Source organism: Sturnira hondurensis, unplaced genomic scaffold (assembly GCF_014824575.4).
Source record: "Sturnira hondurensis isolate 20B ecotype Veracruz unplaced genomic scaffold, ASM1482457v3 Scaffold0004136, whole genome shotgun sequence".
Taxonomy (NCBI): domain Eukaryota; kingdom Metazoa; phylum Chordata; class Mammalia; order Chiroptera; family Phyllostomidae; genus Sturnira; species Sturnira hondurensis.
In genome coordinates this window covers 54,280,464-54,300,566 of record NW_028076767.1, presented here as the reverse complement: position 1 = coordinate 54,300,566, position 20,103 = coordinate 54,280,464, and the positions used below count along the sequence as shown (strand labels likewise).

Below are 20,103 nucleotides of genomic sequence, written 5' to 3'. Positions count from 1 at the left end.
CTATTAGTACAACTCTATTGTGTATTTCAAAGTTGCTAAAAGAGAAGATCTTAAAAGCTGTCATCACAAGGAAAAAAACTATAATTATGTGTGGTGAGAAATGTTAACTGGGCTGACTGTGGTGGTCATTTCACAATATGTACAAATATAGAATCATCATACTATACACTTATAACTAATATGTTACATGTCAATTACATCTCAATAAATATTTTATCTGTATTAGTTTGTGGTCATTTTAATACTCTTTGCATACCCTGATCCCAAAATTAAGCAAGGCAATGGTGAAGTTCACAATTTATAGGAAGAAACAAACAAAAAAAAGATACTGCTTACTTGTAAACTTAAAATTAACCAAGAGTAAACTTTCACCATTTAAATAATCTAAACATAAAAAGATATCTGTAGGGAATTCTACAGCCAATTCACATTATTACTATATACTTTCTAAGAAAAAATAGTTTGATTTAATTTTAAATATTGACAAATTAAAATAATGCAGGGTTGATGTTTAAATATCAATTGAACCCATATGGTATTTAGATGATTTTTCTCCTAAGATAAATATGTGTGGTAAAGATAATCTCGTGCTGACACATAGGATCATTTGTAAGACAATTTCAATGAGTTTCCCAACCATACACAACTGAGAAACTTCATGTTCCAGCATTGTCAATCATCTCCACAGGGATGGTACTGCTGTAATGAGTGTGGGCATATTCTTACAGAACTTTTCTTACTCTTTATTAGCATTCATCAGGGAAAAGCCTAGTTAGTACTGATGTGTACTTGGAACTAATGCTTAAAGGGCAAATTCTAGGTCATCAAATAGTAACTAATGAGTTTTGAGGTATGTGGTTGTCTGATGGCCAGGCCTATAGGATACATCTTTCTTTACAAATTATTTTCACCAACATCTCATTTCACTAAATACAAAAAAAAAAGTAGATTCTTTACCTAAATAGATTTTACAGAAAAAGACTTTTAAAAAATGTATAGCTAATAACCACGCTGTCTACAAAAATTCTAAAATATGCTATTTATTGCTACTTTAAATATTTATTTTATTTTTAGAGAGAGAGGAAAGGAGGGAGAAAGAGAGGGAGAGAAACAGAGATGTGAGAGAGAAACACTGATCAGTTGTCTCTCCTAGGCACTCAGAACTGGGAACCAAACCTCAACATAGGCATGTGCCCTGACCTGAAATCGAACCCAGAACCTTTCACTTTGAGGAATGCTGCCCAACCAACTAAGTCACACAGATCACAGATACTGAAATATATAATTTTTTTAAAGATTTATTTATTTATCTTTAGAGGGGAAGGGAAGGATAGAGGGATAGAAATATCAATGTATGGTTGCCTCTTGTGAGTCCCCTGCTGGGAACTGGCCTGCAACCCAGGCATGTGCCCTGACTGGGAATCGAACCACGATCGTGTGGTTCGCAGGCCCGCGCTCAATCCACTGAGCTACACCAGCCAGGGCTGAAATATATTATTATTTAAAAATAATAAAAGGTAGATTTATTTTAAAATATTCCCTTGTATTGCACGCCAAAAATACCTTTATGATATAGATAAGCACTTTAGCTGAGTACTTGGATGTAAGAGCTAAATAACAGTCATTAGTTTTTAATAAGATAGTAAGTTATACACCCTAGGTATATCTCCTTCTGTTGATATGACTTAATTCAGGACTAAGGTTAAGGAAAACCCAGAAGGCAAAATGAGCGTCTCTATATATTCCTCATTGGAGATTACTTCTCCTAGAAATATTTATTAAGGTGAAAAAATAAGCATACATTTGGATCTTGCAATCTTTTAAGAATCTATTTTATAGATAAAGTACAAGTAGAAACTTTATTATAACATTGTTTAAAAGCAAAATAAACTTTAAACCTGACAATAAAAAAATGGAACTAGAGCTAGTAGCATGAGGTATATGGGGGCCTCTTTTAGTTTCAGTAAAAATGTGATTTTTCTTTTTTTTAATATATTTTTTATTTATTTTTAGAGGGGAAACGAAGGAGAGAAGGATAGAAATATCAATGTATGGTTGCCTCTTGTGAGTCCCCTGTCGGGAACTGGCCTGCAACCCAGGCATGTGCCCTGACTGGGAATCGAACCGCGATCGAGTGGTTCGCAGGCCCACGCTCAATTCACTGAGCTACACCAGCCAGGGCTTAAAGTGTAATTTTCTTTTATTCTTCGCTTCTTTTTGTTCATATAAGTGTGAATGGGCTTAACTCATTTGTTAAATGTGTATGCAGCCACTTTCCTTAGTTCTATTATATACATTACTCACATGTCATTTCATTTTAACTATTTCGATCCTAGATATATATTTTTTCATTTTTTAAATTCTAAACCAGTGGTTCTCAACCAACTGTACTTTATTTTTGTTTCTATTTTTAAAATTGTATTTTGTTGATCATGCTATTATAGTTGTCCTGATGTTTCCCCATTTGCACCCCTCCACCCAGTGCCACCTACTCCCTCTGGCAATCCCTGCACCATTGTTCATGTCCATAAGTCATGTGTATAAGTTCTTAGGCTACTCCATTTCCTATACTATACTTGACATCCCCATGGCTATTCTGTAACTACCTATTTGTATGTCTTACTCTCCTCACTTCTTCACCCAGTCCTCCTCACCCCCATCCCATCTGGTACCCATCAAAATACTCTGCATATCCATGATTCTGTCTCCATTCTTCTTGTTTGCTTACTTTGTTTTTTAGATTCAATTGCAGATAGATATGTATTTATTGCCATTTTATTGTTCATAGTTTTTATCTTTTTCTTAAACAAGTCCCTTTAACATTTCATATCATAATGGTTTGGTGATAATGAACACCTTTAGTTTTTTCTTGTCTGGGAATCTCTTTATCTCCCCTTCAATTCTAAATGATAGTTTTGCAAGGTAGAGCAATCTTAGCTGTAAGTCCCTGCTCTTCATGACTTGGAACATTTACTAATACCTTCTAGCCTGCAAAGTTTCTTGTGAGAAATCAGCCAACAGTCTTATTGGAACGCCCCTGTAAATAACAAGATTCTTTTCTCTAATTGCTTTTAAGAGTCTCTCTTTATTTTCAATCTTCATCATTTTAATTATGATGTGTTTCGTAGTGGGCCTCTCTGCACTCATCTTGTTTGGGACTCTTGGTGCTTCCTGGACTTGCATGCCTATTTTCTTCATCAAATTAGAAAAGTTCCCTTTCATTATTTTTTCAAATAGATTTGCAATTTCTTGCTCTTTCTCTTCTTCTTCTGGCACCCCTCTGAAATGAATGTTGGAACACTTTAAGTGGTCCAACAGGTTGCTTATACTATCCTCATTTATTTGGATTCTTTTTTCTTCGTGTTGTTCTGATTGGTTGCTTTTTGGTTCCTTATGTTCCAGATCATTGATTTGATTCTCAGCTTCATCCACTGTACTGTTGTTCCCCTGTAAATTGTTCTCTATTTCAATTAGTGTGTCCTTTGTTTCTGACTGGATCTTTTTTATGCTGTTGAGCTCCTGACTAAGTTCCTTAAGCATTCTTATAACCAGTGTTTTGAACTCTGCACCTGATAGATTGCTTATCTCCATTTTGTTTAGCTCTTTTTCTGGAATTTTTATCTGTTCTTTCATTTAGGCCATGTTTCCTTGTCTCCTCATTTTGGCAGCCTCCCTGTGTTTGTTTCTATGTATTAGATAGAGCTTCTCTGACTCTGTGTTGTGGTAGTGTGGCCTAATATAGTAGGTATCCTGTAGGGTGCATTGGCACAACCTCCTTTATTATCCAAACTAGGTACTCTAGGTGCACCCTTTGTGTGGGCTGAGTACACCCTCCTCTTGTAGTTGAGTCTTGGTTGCTGCTGGTAGATCAATGGGAGGAATTTGACCAGGCCAGTCAACCTCAAGGATTAGCTGTTACCACTGATGACCAACCTCCACTGTCTGAGGAGAATCAGCTGTGCAAGGGTAGGTTGGTGGTACTCTGATGTGGTCTGTAGGTGTCTACTGGGTGCATTGGCCCTGGGGTTTCCAAGGTAGTACAGGCCAAGGTCAGGCCCCACCTGTGTTTTGCCTGGGGCCACCCTACCTGAGCTATAAAGCAATCAGATGGCTGTATTTGTGCTGGGCTTGGAGATTCCCAGGGGAAGCTAAGCTGTGGATCTAGATTGGCTGTTGCTAGAACCCAGCTGTGGGCTCACTAAGGCCAGCTGTTGCTTTTTTGAAAAGATTTAAGAAGTTGTGGAGCATGAGCCACGGCCAGCCATTTATATAGAAAAGCCACTTGGGTGGGTCTATGAGTTGGACGGGGCAGAGTCTCTGGGCATCTCTAAGGCAGGTCAAACAGTGTCAGCCTGATTGATGGAGTATCAAATACGGTACCAGTTTGCTGGCTCTGTGGGTGTAGGATTTAGAAAAGGACAATGGCCTCTGCTTGCCTTGATGACAGACACTTCAGTTCCTCCCTTCATGTCACTGGTGTCTTTCAAGCTTCTACTCTGGTGCTGGAACTCAGAGGGAGTGAGTCTGAGTAGGTAAGTTGTGTGTAGGTTTTAAAGGGGAACTGCTTGGGGCTTCAGAAGTTTCTTCCACAAACTCAATTCCTGCTGGTTTTTGCAGCCAGAAGTTATGGTGAATTATCTTCCTGGCACTGGACCCTAGAATGGAGGCCTGGTTTTTGGGCTGGGACTCCTCGCTTGCAAGATATCCCTCCCAAATTTTTAGCCACCACACATGGGTGAGGAATCAGCCCATTCTGTGTCTGGATAAATGTGGTTTCTTTAATTCCATAGTTGTCAGACTTCCATTCAACTCAACTTCTGGCATTCCTGATGATGGTTGTTCTATTTTTTAGATGTGATTTCGATGTGGTTGTGAAGAGAGGTGAGCTGTGTCTGCCTATGCCACCATCTTGACCAGAAGTTAGACATATTTCTAGTCAGTCATTATGACCTCTTAGGTGATTGAGTATTCTCCTTGTATATAAAGTTCTTTCTTTTCTACTGGAATTAAGTATAATTTTTTTTTCAGGTGTTCATAGGCATTTCGAAATTCTAGTAACAAAAATGGTCAATTACTCTATGTTTATCTTATACATATCCTTCTTTTCATTTAAAAAAGATATTAACAAGTCAACTTTTTAGCCTTTGATACTCTAGAATGAAGATTATTTACGCTTGAATTAACAAGGATTAGCTTTTTTAGGCCAAATATTACTGATACCCATTTTACCTACTATTGTGCCCTGCTAAATAAAGCACAAGCATAGGACTGGAAGGAACTCTACTCAATAGAAAGTTGAAAGGTAAGAAAGCAATGCATTTGTAATTGTGAAAAAGCCACAAAATAATCATTAGTTTACCATATTGTAAGAACTAGTCAAAGAAGAAGGTTTAAAATACATGAGCACCCAAAAATGCTAAAAGTATAAGGAGAAACAAGATATTTGAATAGATTCAAAGTATAATCTCCCAAATATTTACAATTAAATGGCAAAACAGAACTTCATAGTAAAGAAACTATACAACCTGTAATACAGGTTATAACACTACTTTTGAAGGGCATATCATTTCTGTGGTATTATTTTCAGTCACATAACATCAGTCAAATCATGAGAAACCCAGAGAAATCCAAGTTGAGAAAGTACATACACAATTACTGACTTAGTATTCATCAAGTGTCAAGATCATGAAAGAAAATGAAAGACTGAGGAACTGCTACGGGTGGAAGACTAAGGAGATACAACAACTAATGTGATATGGAATCCTAGGTTGGATTTAGGGACAGAAAAAGGACAATAATGGGAAAACTAAGGGAATTCATATAAAGTCTACAGCTTAGTTAATAGCATTGTACCAATGTTAATTTCTAATTTTATGATTTGAATAATTATACTCAAGTTATATAAATTATTAAAATTAGAATTTGGATAAAAATATATGTGTATGTTCTGTATTTGTTTTCTAACTATCTTTTATAAATCTAAAATAATTTCAAAAGAAAAGAAAAATAAAACAAAAACACAAAGTCTGGCACATAGCAATCACATACAAAATATGTATGCCTTGGGGCTGAAGAGTGTAAACTTAAATGTGAAAGAAATGAAGACAGATTTCATCTGACAACAGCTAGATTCAAAAGCTGTGTCTACAACTTATTAGCTATGATCTTGTTTAAACTATGTAATTTCAGTGAACTTTTGATGTTTTCATAAGTAATATAAAGACATAGTTGGAAGGATTAGCCCTGGCTGGTATAGCTCAGTGGATTGAGCGCAGGCCTGCGAACCACACAATCGCGGTTCGATTCCCAGTCAAGGGCACATGCCTGGGTTGCAGGCCAGTTCCCAGTTCCCGACAGGGGACGCACGAGAGGCAACCATACACTGATATTTCTCTCCCTCTCTCCTTCCCTTCCCCTCTAAAGATAAATAAATAAAATCAAAAAAAAAAAAAAAAGACGTAGCTGGAAGGATTAAATGAGATAATGCAGGTAAAGTGCTGAGTACCTAGCATTCAACAATTGTTAGCTATTATTAAGTGAATGTTTGTGTGTATGATGAGCGATGTGAATGTGTGGCAGTAAAAGAAATTTAATGTATTTTTAGATTATTCATTTCAAGTCAATATTTCAGGGTCATATCTACTTACAGGTTACATACATGCTTGGCCTGTTATTATATTTTTTACCCAGATAAATTTTGAATTAAAAATGAAAAATAAGTGCCTTGTGATTGTTTAAGTACCAATAGTATCATGTTTATGACATTTTCAAAATAAGCTGGAACACAAATTTAAATAAAACATAGAGACAGACATTTGGAGGTGTAGGTAAACATGCCTCACCTCCCTGCACAACTACAGCAAAAATTACAACTACAAAACAAATATTACTGAGAATCATCAGAAAATTGAGCTGTATGGAAGTCTGACAACCAAAGATGTAAAGAAGTCACATTTACCCAGGCAAGTACAAGGGGCAGAGACGCAGAGATGGAGTGGAGAAGTGTGGAGAGGCATGGAGATGCTGAGTGGCATGGTGAGGTGAGGAAATGCGGAATGCACAGCCCCATGCCCATGTACAGTGGATAAAAATGAGGGATACCTCAGGAGCTAGGGATTCCAGCCCCAAACCAGACCACCTGCCCCAGGGTTCTAGGGCCAGGAAGATAAATCCCCATAACTTCTGGCTGTAAAACCCAGTAGGGGTTGGGCAGCAAAAGAAACTGTTCTACTGGGATTCTCAAGAGACTCTTATTATGTCATGACCCACGGGCATGAACTAAGGGGGTACTGCGAGAGGGAGTGGGGGTATTAGGTAGAGGGAACAAAGGGGGGAAATTCAGACAATAGCACAGCCAATAAAATATATTTAAAAATTAAAAAGAACTAGATGCTTCTGGGGGAAAAATCAATACAATAATTTTTAGTTGAAAAACACTCTATGATCATATGAGTTATTATTCAATACATACTACATAAAACCAGTGAGATCCATTTATTCAGATTATTGAAGAAAACTGTGTTCATTAAAATAAAAACAATTCAGATATACAAGAACGATTTATTCCCAGATTTCTGTTACGGCAAGAACATCGAGATCTGATACTTGCACTCCTGGAACAGCCTCTCGTTCTGAGGCTGTAATATTAAGACTATCACTTTCTTCTTAGTTCCAAGTCACCACTAAGCAACTGAGTCTTTTTGGCCCACAACAGTACATGTACCATGAGAAAAAAATGAATCAAATATAGTAACATAACTGCCTCACCCACAACACACCCACCTATGAAAGAATATCAATTAGTAGGTACATCTTTTAGTTTAGGACATTTATGAGAGTATATTTTCCAATGTATAACTTTGGAATAACTTACTCACAAAGTCAACCAGGCAAGATAAAGATTACTACAACTTAAAATTAATGTATAACACTATATTAAAAAAACAAATTTGTTGATGTGAACAACAGGGGAAAAAACCCACGAAGAAGATGATGAAGGGGTTGTAAGTGATTCGACTCATTACAGACCTTTCCCCTGTCCTTAAGCAGTAGTTCTTAACCAGGGGTGGCTTTCCACTAGAAAACATTTTGCAATGTCTGGGGACATTTTTGACTACTACAACTGACAGGGTGTTACTGGCTGAATATCTTTTTCTTCTATCCTCACCAAAGACATACTTAGTGGTTTTACAGAGAAGGGAAGAGAAGGAGAGGGTGAAGGAGAGAAACATTATTGGTTGCCTTCTCCCACAGGCCCCCACTGAAGACCAAACTACAACCCAGGCATGTGCCCTGACTGGGAATCGAATCCATGACATTTGCATTTATGGGATGACACTCCAACCAACTGAGCCATACTGGCCAGAGACAAACTTTTTTTTTAATGTCCAACTCAGTCTTTATTATCTGTATCACTTGGGGCCAAGCGCTAACAGGTGAAAGAATGAAGGGCACCTTTATGTGTATCAAGAGCCCCAGAACACCTCTCAAAAAAGAATAAATCCAGTTACAAAACTTCCATAGCAGTTGATAGGGGGGGAGGAAGGGGCACTGTATGTAGAGAAATGTAAGGGGATATTGGAGGAGGTTCTTCAGCAACAGGGCATTGTCCTGATGAAAAGGCAAAGAAGCAGGGTCAGCCACTGACCTGGGCCCTCAGCCAGGGGGTAGGTCTCTGTGGCTTCCCCCAGGGAAAGCGCCCCCACTGCAGTCTCCATCACCACCAACAGCAGCCTCTGACTCTGCCAGCTGCTGCCGCAGAGCTACCTGATGTTGATGCTGGTGGGTCCTGTGTTTCTCCACAGGCTGGAGGACAGTAGCTCTTGCCACAGTTGGCGCCGGAGTGTGGCAAGAGCAGGGCTATTTGCCTGTGTGAATACAGCACTGTTCTGCCAGGTGTACGGAGATTAAAATATACAAAACTGCCACACACCCCACCCCCACCAAGAGAATTAACTACCTGGCCCAAAATGTCAGTAGTACTAAGGCTGAGAAATTCTGATCTAAAGTATCAAAAACTGCATTACTTGGAATTCAGTTAACCAAAACACTATGAAGTAGTAATTCTATATAATTACCATAATAAAATGATTTTGCTAATTTAGTACCACTGCAATAAATTAGAACATTCTATTCAAACTATCTTTTTATTCCTTAGCATTCCTCTAGTCTATTGTTTTTTATACTTTATCATAATTGTTTAAATCTGATAATGTATGATATACAATTAATGCATATAATAATGCTCACTCATGCTGTGTAACATTAATTTAGTGCATTTGAGTAAAATGTTATTTATGTAACAATTCTGAGAACAGACAAGAATCAGAATTGCCACAAACAACTATGGTACTTCCCTGCTTGATGCTTTTCTATACTCCAAAATCATTCAACGATCAGTTGGTAATGATAACACTGTTCAAATTCATGCATATCAAATGTTCTTTTTTGTGAAGTCACGTCATTTATGAACACTGACATCTGTCAGATGTAAACCTAAACAGGTGCAAATGAAGAAGGGCAAGACATGTTGGCTAAGAAATACAGTTAGCTGCTCTGTGCTTCGACCACAGGATTCCTTTACTACCGAAAATAGAGCTATAGAATAGATTGAAGATTCAAAAAGCAAAACATAAAAATAGACTTAGATATTTCCCCTGGAAAAAAGTTTTCTAATCAAGTGTCTTTATTTTTGCTAACAACACCAAAAGTTCTCCATGGGAGTTCAAAGCATACAAGTAGAGTTGGTGAACCCTTACTTTTCCTTACAATGGAACCTCAAGTAAAAATTGTAATTAGGAAGAATATCAGGAGATAGTCACTAGGCTGCCTCTTTCGCTTTAGTAGGACCACTGACAATAGTGATGCAGAAGTCCATTATTTTCTAAAAGTTCTGACAAAGGCTTTTCTACAAGTATCTCTTCAGATACTTTTCAGGCAACTGAGCACTTAGACAAATAATACTTTGATATTAAGTAGCAAAACAAAAGTAAAAACCAAGCAACAACCAAAAATGATTCTGTTAACAGATTTTGAGCAATAGAAAATGATGAGGTAGAAATACTTTATTAGACAGAAAACAAAATTCTTCTCCTAATTAACATATTTGAAAGGACTGATACTATTTATAAATTTTTTACTTACCTTTTCAGAAACAGTTATTTCAAGTCATTAATACAGTACATTATGATTTAAAATATGAACATATAAAATCTCCCTTGTTGCCTGGTACATTTTAACTAGCACTGCAGGCAGTCACAAAATCCCATGTGTCCCCTCAAGAAAGTGGGCTGGCAACCAGGGGCTCTGAGCTGCAGCCTGTGATCTAGAGCCAGCCTCTGATGCCACTCAATACCAGTTTCCTGCTCTGAAAACTGAAAGGACTGGATTATACCAGCCTTCAATAACTAAATTTTATGAAGCTGATGGTTAAAAAGAACCTTCACATTACATAAAAATATTTAAAAATTTAATTTTATGTTTTTCCTTGTCCTCCTTTCCACTGGCCTTAGTTCTACCTCTAAAGATTTGTTAAATCTTTAAGAAATTTACTCTCGTCTTACTTATACCTCAAGAGACTTTATAATGAGAAAATTATCCAAGAAGAAAGCACTGATTTTTCCCACTGCTCAGTAAATATCTATTCGGGGAGAATTTTTTTCCATCCAAAGGATTAAGTTTTCTCTTGCAATGACGTATCTGTGAGAAAACGGTTATCCTAAGAACATAAGAAAGGTATAAAAGAATGTTAAAAGAAGACCCGAGCAAGATTTAACATGTATGAATCAACTAAAGCACAGGTAGAATCTACAAATTTAAATAATGATTAGAATCAGAAATTTCTTTTTTTAAAAATTTGATTTGAGAAAGACTAAAAGGAGAGAGAGAAGGAGGGGGGAGAGAGACAATGAGATAGTGTGTGTGTGTGTGTGTGTGTGTGTGTGTGAGAGAGAGAGAGAGAGAGAGAGAAAGAGAGAGAGAGAGAGAGAGAAAGAGAGAGAGAGATAGAGAGAGAGATCTGTTCTTCCACTTAATTTACGCACTCATTGGTTGATCCTTGTATGTGGCCTGACAGGGATCAAACCTGCAACCTCGGCATATCAGGATGATGCTCTAAGAAACTGAGCTACCCTGCCAGGGCCAGACATTTCTAATAAGGATACAAAGGTCAGAAGGATAAAAAGAGATAGTGTCTGGTTAATCGATCCTTTCATCTACAAACACATGCAAAAGAACAAGCAAAAAGACCTAAAGCTTTGCTTAAACTAAGAAATAATAAAATTTCTAAGACATTTTTGGATAGCAACTAAGGCTGATGCTTAACAGATTGAGAAAACAAAGCAGGGTGACAAAGAGAAATCCTGTTACTCTATGTAAGATATCCACGTTTATTTGGAAGCCAAGAAAAGATACCAACGCAAGAACTACATAACTGATGAACTGGAATAAAAACTCCTTTTCAATGGGAAAAAAGCAGATCTTCCCTAACAGGGAAAAAAAGACACCTCTTAAAAAACAAAATGCTCAGAGCATTTCTGGAAAAATATATAAGAAACTGGTAACTGTTTACTTCTATATAAAGTGATTGGGGAGTTGGAATCTAGGATGGGAAAATTCTTTTTCACTATATACCACCTTCTGCCACTTGAATGATTTACCATATGCTAGTGTTATTAACAGTTAAATTTTTAAAAAGAGAAAAACTTCTGATGGTTTGGTATTGTCAGAAATTACCTTTCAAAATGTTCTGCAGAGAGTACCGGTTCAAGGTGATGAGGTGGGAAGATCCTGAACCTTCCCAGACACTGAGTCTATGGCTATGCATGGAACGACTTCCTGTCAATAAAACCTGAGGGCTGGCTGAATGATGACAACACACCAGGCAACAAAAAGAAAACCACACCGACACAGTAGGAGAGGCTGGGACACAACTGAACCATAAACCCCGACCATGCTATACGTGGCACCAATTAAACAAAGTCTAGCCATTAATGGGAACATCACATGTTCAACCTTTCAGATAGCATTTATTAAATCATGACACACGCTAGGTTTTGGGATATAATGACACAATTAGATTAAGTCGTCTACCTTAGGGTTTATAGTCTACTAGGCTGGAGCAATGATGGAAACCTTATCAAATCTGAGTTAAACAGATGCTGTTTGCAAGTAGCTGAACTAAGTGGGGTGGCGGTATAAGCTATTGGGGGATGGCATAGACTCGGTAAACAGGGTGTTCTCTGGGGGTGGATATATACATATATGAGCAAAGAGAAGTAGGAAAATAAGTTGGATATGCAGTGAGAGGATATTACAATTATTCTTTATTTTGCTAATGATTAGGAATATCTGTATTAAAAGTTACGCATATTTTCATACTTGGAAAAACATAAAAATATTTAGTATCAACAAGTAAAATCCTTCTGAAAATAAACTGCCACCTTAGAATATGGTTCTAAGTACAAATTTATAATTGTTTTATAACACTTAAGACATTATATAATCTCTTCTAATGACTACATTTACGACTGGTCTATACCTGTAAGTTTTAATATCTATAGACATCACATGGTAGTATCTCATACTGCAGTAAAGAAAATCCGAGGTGAGTGTTCAAAACTACATATAAATTTTAAGTGAAGATGAAATATTTTTAAAAACTTAATACTGAAACTAGACAATGGGAAATTTGAGACTCTTGATACTTTCAAGAAAAAATTACTATACATGAAGTATTTACTATCTCTCTGTCTCCTGAAGGGAAATAGCTGGTCTGTTACTAATTCAATAATAACCACTATTGATCCTCTACTACAAAATTATATGATGGCTTAGTTGTCAGAATAGAAAGAGAAGTCACAGTTTTTGCCTTACAAAATTCACCTAATAATTTTCATCTGGAAATTTTATCAACTTTTTTCATTTTATACTATTCTCATCATAACCCAAATTTAAATTACAATAAATTTTTATTATTCCAGCAAGTAGAAACGTACCTGTTCGTTTTACTAAATTCAGAAAATGCTTTTCAAATACAGGAGAAAAACCATTTTAAATCCATCTCCTCACATACCATATGTAACATCCGAGTTTCGAACCTACTCCTAGACACTCCTAGGGAGTGTCTTATTATTGTTGCTTTCTCTTACTTCTAAGAAACCTAAAGACTTCCCCCCCAGTTCTCCTCATCTTTAGGAACAGAAGAGAGAAAAAGTTGTGGGAAAAAGCTAGGGGATAAGAGCAGTGGTGAGGGTTTGAGGTAAGCAAGGAAGGGAGGGAGACTAAGATTTTGGGGAGCCAAAGCATCACTGATAGACTAGACTACTAGAAAGAAAAAAGATCCTTGCCTTGAAGTAATGTTTAAATGGTGACAGTTTTCATAAAGGTAAAATTACATCCTTCACTCCCATCCAAGAGATAGGAAGCTCTATGCCCCACCTTGCTTTATTCAGGCTTCCTCTACATAAACCATCTAATTCGCCAGATAGGATTTCCTGCTATTGAGGTAATCCTTGACCCTCATCAGTGGGCCACATGATCCTACTCCTGTGGTCAAAGCTGTCTGACCAGACATTACCCAAGGAAACAATGGCTGGACAGAAATCCGGGACATGTATTCTCTGCATCTAAAAGACGCTATGATCTGCCTTGGCTGGTGTGGCTCAGTTGGTTGGGGTGTCATCCTGTAGACCGAAAGGTCTACACACCCAGAATGCAGGTTTGATCCCTCATTGGTTATGTAAGAAAAAGCAACCTAATCAATGTTTCTCTGTTTCTCTCTCTCTCAACAATGAAAAAGATAAATGTTTTTGAGTGAGGATAAGAATATTAAATAATAAAAGATGCTATGATCTAATAAAATTGTCTCTGACATAGACATTGTGAGGAATAGAAACAGGGGAACTTGTTGCTGACCGGAGCTCATAAAAGCTATGGTCCTAAGAACATGCGAGCTACAAAAAAGTGGGCTGGAGAAAAAAATGTTGGAAGAGCAAATGTACAGAGAAGCTGAGTGATCGCGAGAGAGAGAAGGTAAAAGTATGGCCAATCCCAGGTTCCTTTCCTTAGACATGCCTGTTTTGATTTTCTCACATTCCCTAAAACTCCTATATGTCCTTTTAAATTTAATTTTAGTGGGTTAATGTTCACACTGTAAGAGAACAGGCAGTAAACTCCCTAACAAATGTCGTGTTTAATCTTATCTTCTCTCTTCTCATCTTTGTTCATGCTATTTACACCACTGACCTATAATCTGTTTTTCCCTTTTAACAATCCAAATACAAGCCCAAGAGTCACTTTATCCATAAAACTGTATCAGACTAATGTGAGACCACAACTTCTTATCTCTGAACTGTACAGCACTTCAACTTGTACCCAGAAGGCTACTAATTACATTGACTTTTTACTGCTCCGTCTTTGCTTTATGAACCCACTGTATAATTCAGCACATAGCTACTATGTCTCTTGAGTCATAGTTTCAGAATCAGTATTATTGGATTAATTACACCTACTTCAAAGAGCCACTGTAAAAACAGCATCTAGCACACTTCTGATAGGTATTTTGACTTTACACGATTGGCCAGAATTCAGAAGTAAATATATTTCGTTTCTCCAAACCAAATATACGAGAGTGAGAAAACAGCTCATTGAAAGTCAACATAGTTTCTTTCATAAATGAAGTGTGAGCAAAAGTAAGTTAAAAATGTCAAAAGCATTTACATTTTCAAGCAAATTTTTCACATGTAAACCTCAAAAGATATTTGATAAGTCCATGAGACTATCCCTGTTAACCTGCCTCTCAAAAGAGTGCTATCATTAGTTTACCTGTAGAGAACAGTATAATTTAAAGTTTTGTTTCCAATAAACGCTGACAATTTCAGTTCAGTTTTGAATAACAAAAATAAAAAACTTTTTTTCCTGAGATGTTCACATAATTTTATAACTTCCATTATTCAAAAATTTTTATTCAGACTATAACTTCTCTTTTTACTAATTTAGAAACCGAGTTTTCTCCTCTGTGACACTGACAATCTCCAAAACTTCAGTTACAATAATGCCCTCTACTATAATGCCCTCTACTATAATGCCCTCTACCATTCTCTTCACTATAAAATTTAGTCAAATTATCTAACTTATCCTTCAAAATATGCCCCTTCCACTTTTCTCCTAATTTATTATTTTCTGAATACATCTAATGTGTCCATGTCTTACTATATGATGGACCCCAATATTAATATAATATTCTTTGTTTTTATTTGGAAGATTCAAGACCCTCCAAAACACTGCTCAAAGCAAATTTAATAGCCTGCCTTCACACTACAAGTCCCGGAGTACACTCCCACACATGTCTTAACATGGCCTGTGCTAAATACATGAGCATGATTAACAGTTCAATATAGTGAAATAATGAATATAACTAGAACCAGTTATTTTAGTATTTCTGTGAAGTAAAACAAAGTACCTACTCAATAATGAAATCGTTCCAAAACTGAGCATTGAGATGAAAAGAAAATTAACATTCTTTACAAATAGCTTACTGAATACTAAAATAATACATATTATATAATGATAGAACCATATATGAGAAGGTATGTCCAGAAAGTATTCAGCATATACTATGAAAATAAAAGCATTTACTGAAGAAGATACAAGATACAAGAAACATTGTACACAGGACAATGACGCCTTAGTTCCCTTCAAAGTAGGCACCTTGGGACTTCTCACAGTTCTCCCAGTGTCTCTCACTGTCCAAAATACTCTGCAAAATCCTTTGTTGGAAACAATATCAGGTGCCCTGTTGTATTTTCCTGAATCTCATCAATGGTCTGAAATCTCTTCCTCTTCAAACGTAATTTTAGTTTTGGGAACAGCCTAAAGTTGAAGGGCACAAAATCTGGGCTGTAGGGGTTGAGTCACTTGGGTGATTTGAGGTTTTGCCCAAGAACTTTGCATGAGCAGTCTGAATCAAGCCATTAGCAACTGCAGCACAATGTTCCTTCTGCTCTGGTAGCAGAAGCCATGGAACAAATTTTACCATCACATGTTTCATGCAAGATCCTGTATCAAAATCTAGGACACAGTAGTATTTGAAATTCCCAGATCATTCTAGTTCTGGCACTGTCAGTGGCTGACCTTTGTTGATTGCAGTCTGTACACGTTCAAGATTCTCAGGTGTTCCGGTTGTTGCAGGCCTTCTGGAATGTGGAGGACTTTCAACAGTGTCAATTCTGCCACACTTTTATTTGTTCTGCATCATGCGCTGCACTCATTGCATGGTTCCTGAAAGCCTTCTGAATCGTCCTAATAGTTTCCATGGGTCAATGTTCCAGCTTAATGCAACATTTGATGTAGATTCTTTGCTGTACTACTTGCTCAGTCATCTTGAATGCAATGGTCACACAGCACACATGCTCATTCAACAGCACCTACCACCCCCACTGACTAGTACAGTGCAGTTGTCATTACTCATGCATGCATATTCCAGTCCACTCTCCTAGGCTGCCAGGTTACATCAATATCGTGCAAACCGTTTTGATTACACTAACAATGGCTGGACTTTCTCTAAACAGACCTTGGACACCTATTGGAACTATAAAACTGTCTGCACTTTAAATGCTCATCTAAATATTCCACCTCAAATATTCCAAAGTTAAGAATATCTGGGTTCCTCAGGGCACTGGTAAACATGGCTTGCCTCCTCACACAAACATAACAAAACTACAACTATTGTAAAACAACTATCACTCACAACCATCAGAAATAGAGTTGAATAGAAGTCTGACAACTATGGAATTAAAGAAACCACACCAATCCATACTGGTAGGAGGGGTGGAGATGAAAAATAGTCTGGTCCCACAGCCACATGTGATTGATAAAAATTTGGGAGTGATGTCTCAGGAGTAAGGAGTTTCAGCTCCACACCAGGCCCCCCAGCCCACGGTTTCAATGACAGAAAGATTAGTACCTATAACTTTTGGCTGCAAAAACCAGTGGGGACTGTCAGCTGATTTCTCAAAACAAACTTTGTAGGCTAGAAGAGTTTGGCAAGAATCATTCAAAATCACGAAAAGCAGGGACTTACAGCCAAGATTGCTCTACCCAGCAAAGGTATCACTTAGAACTGAAGGGCAGATAAAGAGATTCCCAGACAAGAAAAAACTTAAGGAGTTCATCATCACCAAGCCATTATGATATGAACTGTTAAAGGGACTTATTTATGAAAAGGAAGATCAAAACTATGAACAATAAAATGGTGATAAATACATATGTACCAACAATTGAATCTAAAAAACAAACTAAGCAAACAAGAAGACCCCAGACAGACTCATGGATACAAAGATGGTTTTGATGGTTGCCAGGTGGGAGGGGGTGGGTGATGGGTGAAAAGGTGAGGAGAGTAAGAAATACAGATGGGTAGTTATAGAATAGCCCTGGGGATGTAAAGTACAGTACAGGAAATGGAGCACCCAAAGAACTTACACACATGACCCATGGACATGAGCAATGTTTGGGGATTGCCTGAGGCTTAGAGGATGCTGTATGAAGGGGAGGTAAAGGGGAAAAATTGGGATGACTGTAATAGTATATCAATAGAATATAATTTTAAAAAGAGTAAGTAAAACTTGCCATTCCGAAATAAGAATATTTGAGTTCCTCAAAAGGGTAAACATAGCATTCCCATATGCTCCCAGCAAATCTTTTCCTAAGTATGGAGAAGTGAAAACATGTTTTCACTAAAACTTGTACATGAGTATGAAAATAACCCAAAAGACTGTTAGCTGATAGATTAAATTTGGTATATTCATACAATGAAATATTATTAGGCAATAAAAAGGAATGAAACACTGATTAATGCTTCAACACTGAAGAACTTTGAAAACATTATACTAAGTGAAAGAAGCCTTTCACAAATGACCACATACAGTACGATTCAATTTATATTACAGGTCCAGAAAAGGCAAATCCATAGAGACAAAACGTGGATTAGAGGTTGCTTTGGCTGTGGGAAGGTAGTAAAAAAATGGAGAGAGACTGCTAATGGGTACTGGAGATGTGAGGAGGATTAGGAGAATACTTAGTTGACTGTGATAATGGTTACACAGCTCTGTAAATGCACTAAAGACTGAATTGTATATTTTAGAAGGGTAAATTGAATAGCATGTGAATTATGTGTTTATAAATCTTATATATAAAAATACTTGGCTCTCATGTTGGTAAAATGCTATTTAATTTAATCCATACTCTACTAAAATTTTAAAGTTAGTATTCTCAATTCTAGCCTCTATAACCACAACTAAATGTCAAATATCCCTTGTATGGTCTTTCGAACTCTCTCAAGTACTTATCCATTTGGTTAATTTTGAATCTCTCTCTTTCCCCATACAGAGACACACAAACACATTAAAACTATATTAATTCAGTTTGAAAATTAACAGGTTTATCAAACATTATAAATTTCTAAGTACTTACCAGACTTCTTCCACAATCTCATTCCAATTATAATAGAGGGATATAATAGAGATAAATAAGCCTGAGATACTAAACCACACCACCTATTCACTCTCACCTGCTGGTTGTGCTTTCTAAATATCTTTTCTCTATTCCTACCTCATGTTAGTAAAAACCTACATTGGGGAGGTTCCAGCCAAGATGGAGGCATAGGTAGAAAGACACCCTTCGCTTCCTTGCACAACCAAAAGGAGGATAACAACCAGTTTAAAATCAATAAACAACCAGAAGCACCAGAAAAATCAAATTGCATGGAACTCTGACAAGCAAGGAATTAAAGAAAAATAAACCAAAACAACCAAACCAGTAAGATGGCAAAATGTGTGGGCCAGGCTGGCTCAGAAACACCAAGGCAAGGTGATGGACTGGATCAGACTGGACAGTGGGGCTGGCTGCAGCTAGGTGGTGGACCATGCAGGAGGGGCTGCCTGAAAGTGAAACAGCCTCAGAGCTGACTGTGGACTAAGGCGGGGGTTGCTGGGGTGGGAGAAACTCCCAGTCTCACAGGAGACTCTCCCAGGAGAGTCTGGTTGAAAGTGTACTAGAAACAAGCTGGCAAGCTGCATTGTTCCCTCTCTGGCCCCTGCCCCACAGGCAGTGCCTCAGTGCAGCAAAGAGGGTTGCCCCACCCTAGTGAATCCCTAGTGAATACCTAAGGCCCTGACCCCTTACAACTTATCAGGTGAGCCAAGAAAAAATATGGCCCAAATGAAAGAACAGAGCAAAACTTCAGAAGGAGAGCTGAGCGATGAGGAGATAGCCAACCTATCTGATGGAGAATTTAAAGCCCTGGTAATCAAAATGCTCACAGATCTGACTGAGCTTGGTTGAAAAACGAAAAAAACAAATGAAAGATACCCAAAATGAAATAAAGCAAAATATTCAAGGAACAAACAGTGACAGGAAGGAAACCAGGACTCAAAGCAATAATTAGAACAAAAGGAAGAAATAAACATCCAACCAGAACAAAATGAAGAAACAAGAATTCAAAAGAGCAAAGAAAGACTCATAAATGTCTGCAACAGCCTGAAACATTCCAATATCCAAATTATAGGGGTGCCAGAAGGAGAACTATAGGGAACTGGCCCCCATGGCAATGGTAAATGTGGCTCAGCCCTGGCTCAAAAAACCAACAGGCCCAGAGATCGGCTTTCCCATGGGGAACCAGGCCTGCATTATACCTAGGCTGCTTTGAGGCTTCCTTTTCCTAAAACTCCCTCACCCTGAGTTGAGGCAGCACATGATTAGTGCATATCTTTGAGTAACTTCCTAAAGTCTGTGCTAAACCTCCCAAGGAGGTTCCTTGCAGTTCAGCCACTTTTTCCTTTGCATTTGCAAGTTCCTTTTCCTTGTTATCCCTAAGAATTAATCAGCAACATCCTTTTCTTTGTTATGTGTAAAAAGTAGTCACCTAAAACAAACGTATGCATAATTAATGAGGACCATCCTGATGCAATGCTCCCAGAAAAGCAATAAAAGCCTGTCCAGACAAGGGTCAGGGTGCTCTCTCACTCAGAGAGCAGCCATACCATCCCTTTTCTCCACAGGATTTCTGTAGTCCATGTGAATTTGTTTGTCACATCCACAGCACCGCTG

At 37.6% G+C, this 20,103-nt stretch overlaps 1 protein-coding gene across 23 annotated transcripts in view; it reads right to left on the bottom strand.

The window, feature by feature from the left end:
- The window catches only part of BAZ2B (bromodomain adjacent to zinc finger domain 2B), a 382,453-nt gene that overhangs the window by 145,998 nt on the left and 216,352 nt on the right, over window positions 1–20,103 (bottom strand). The gene's annotated exons all lie outside the window — the stretch shown is intronic.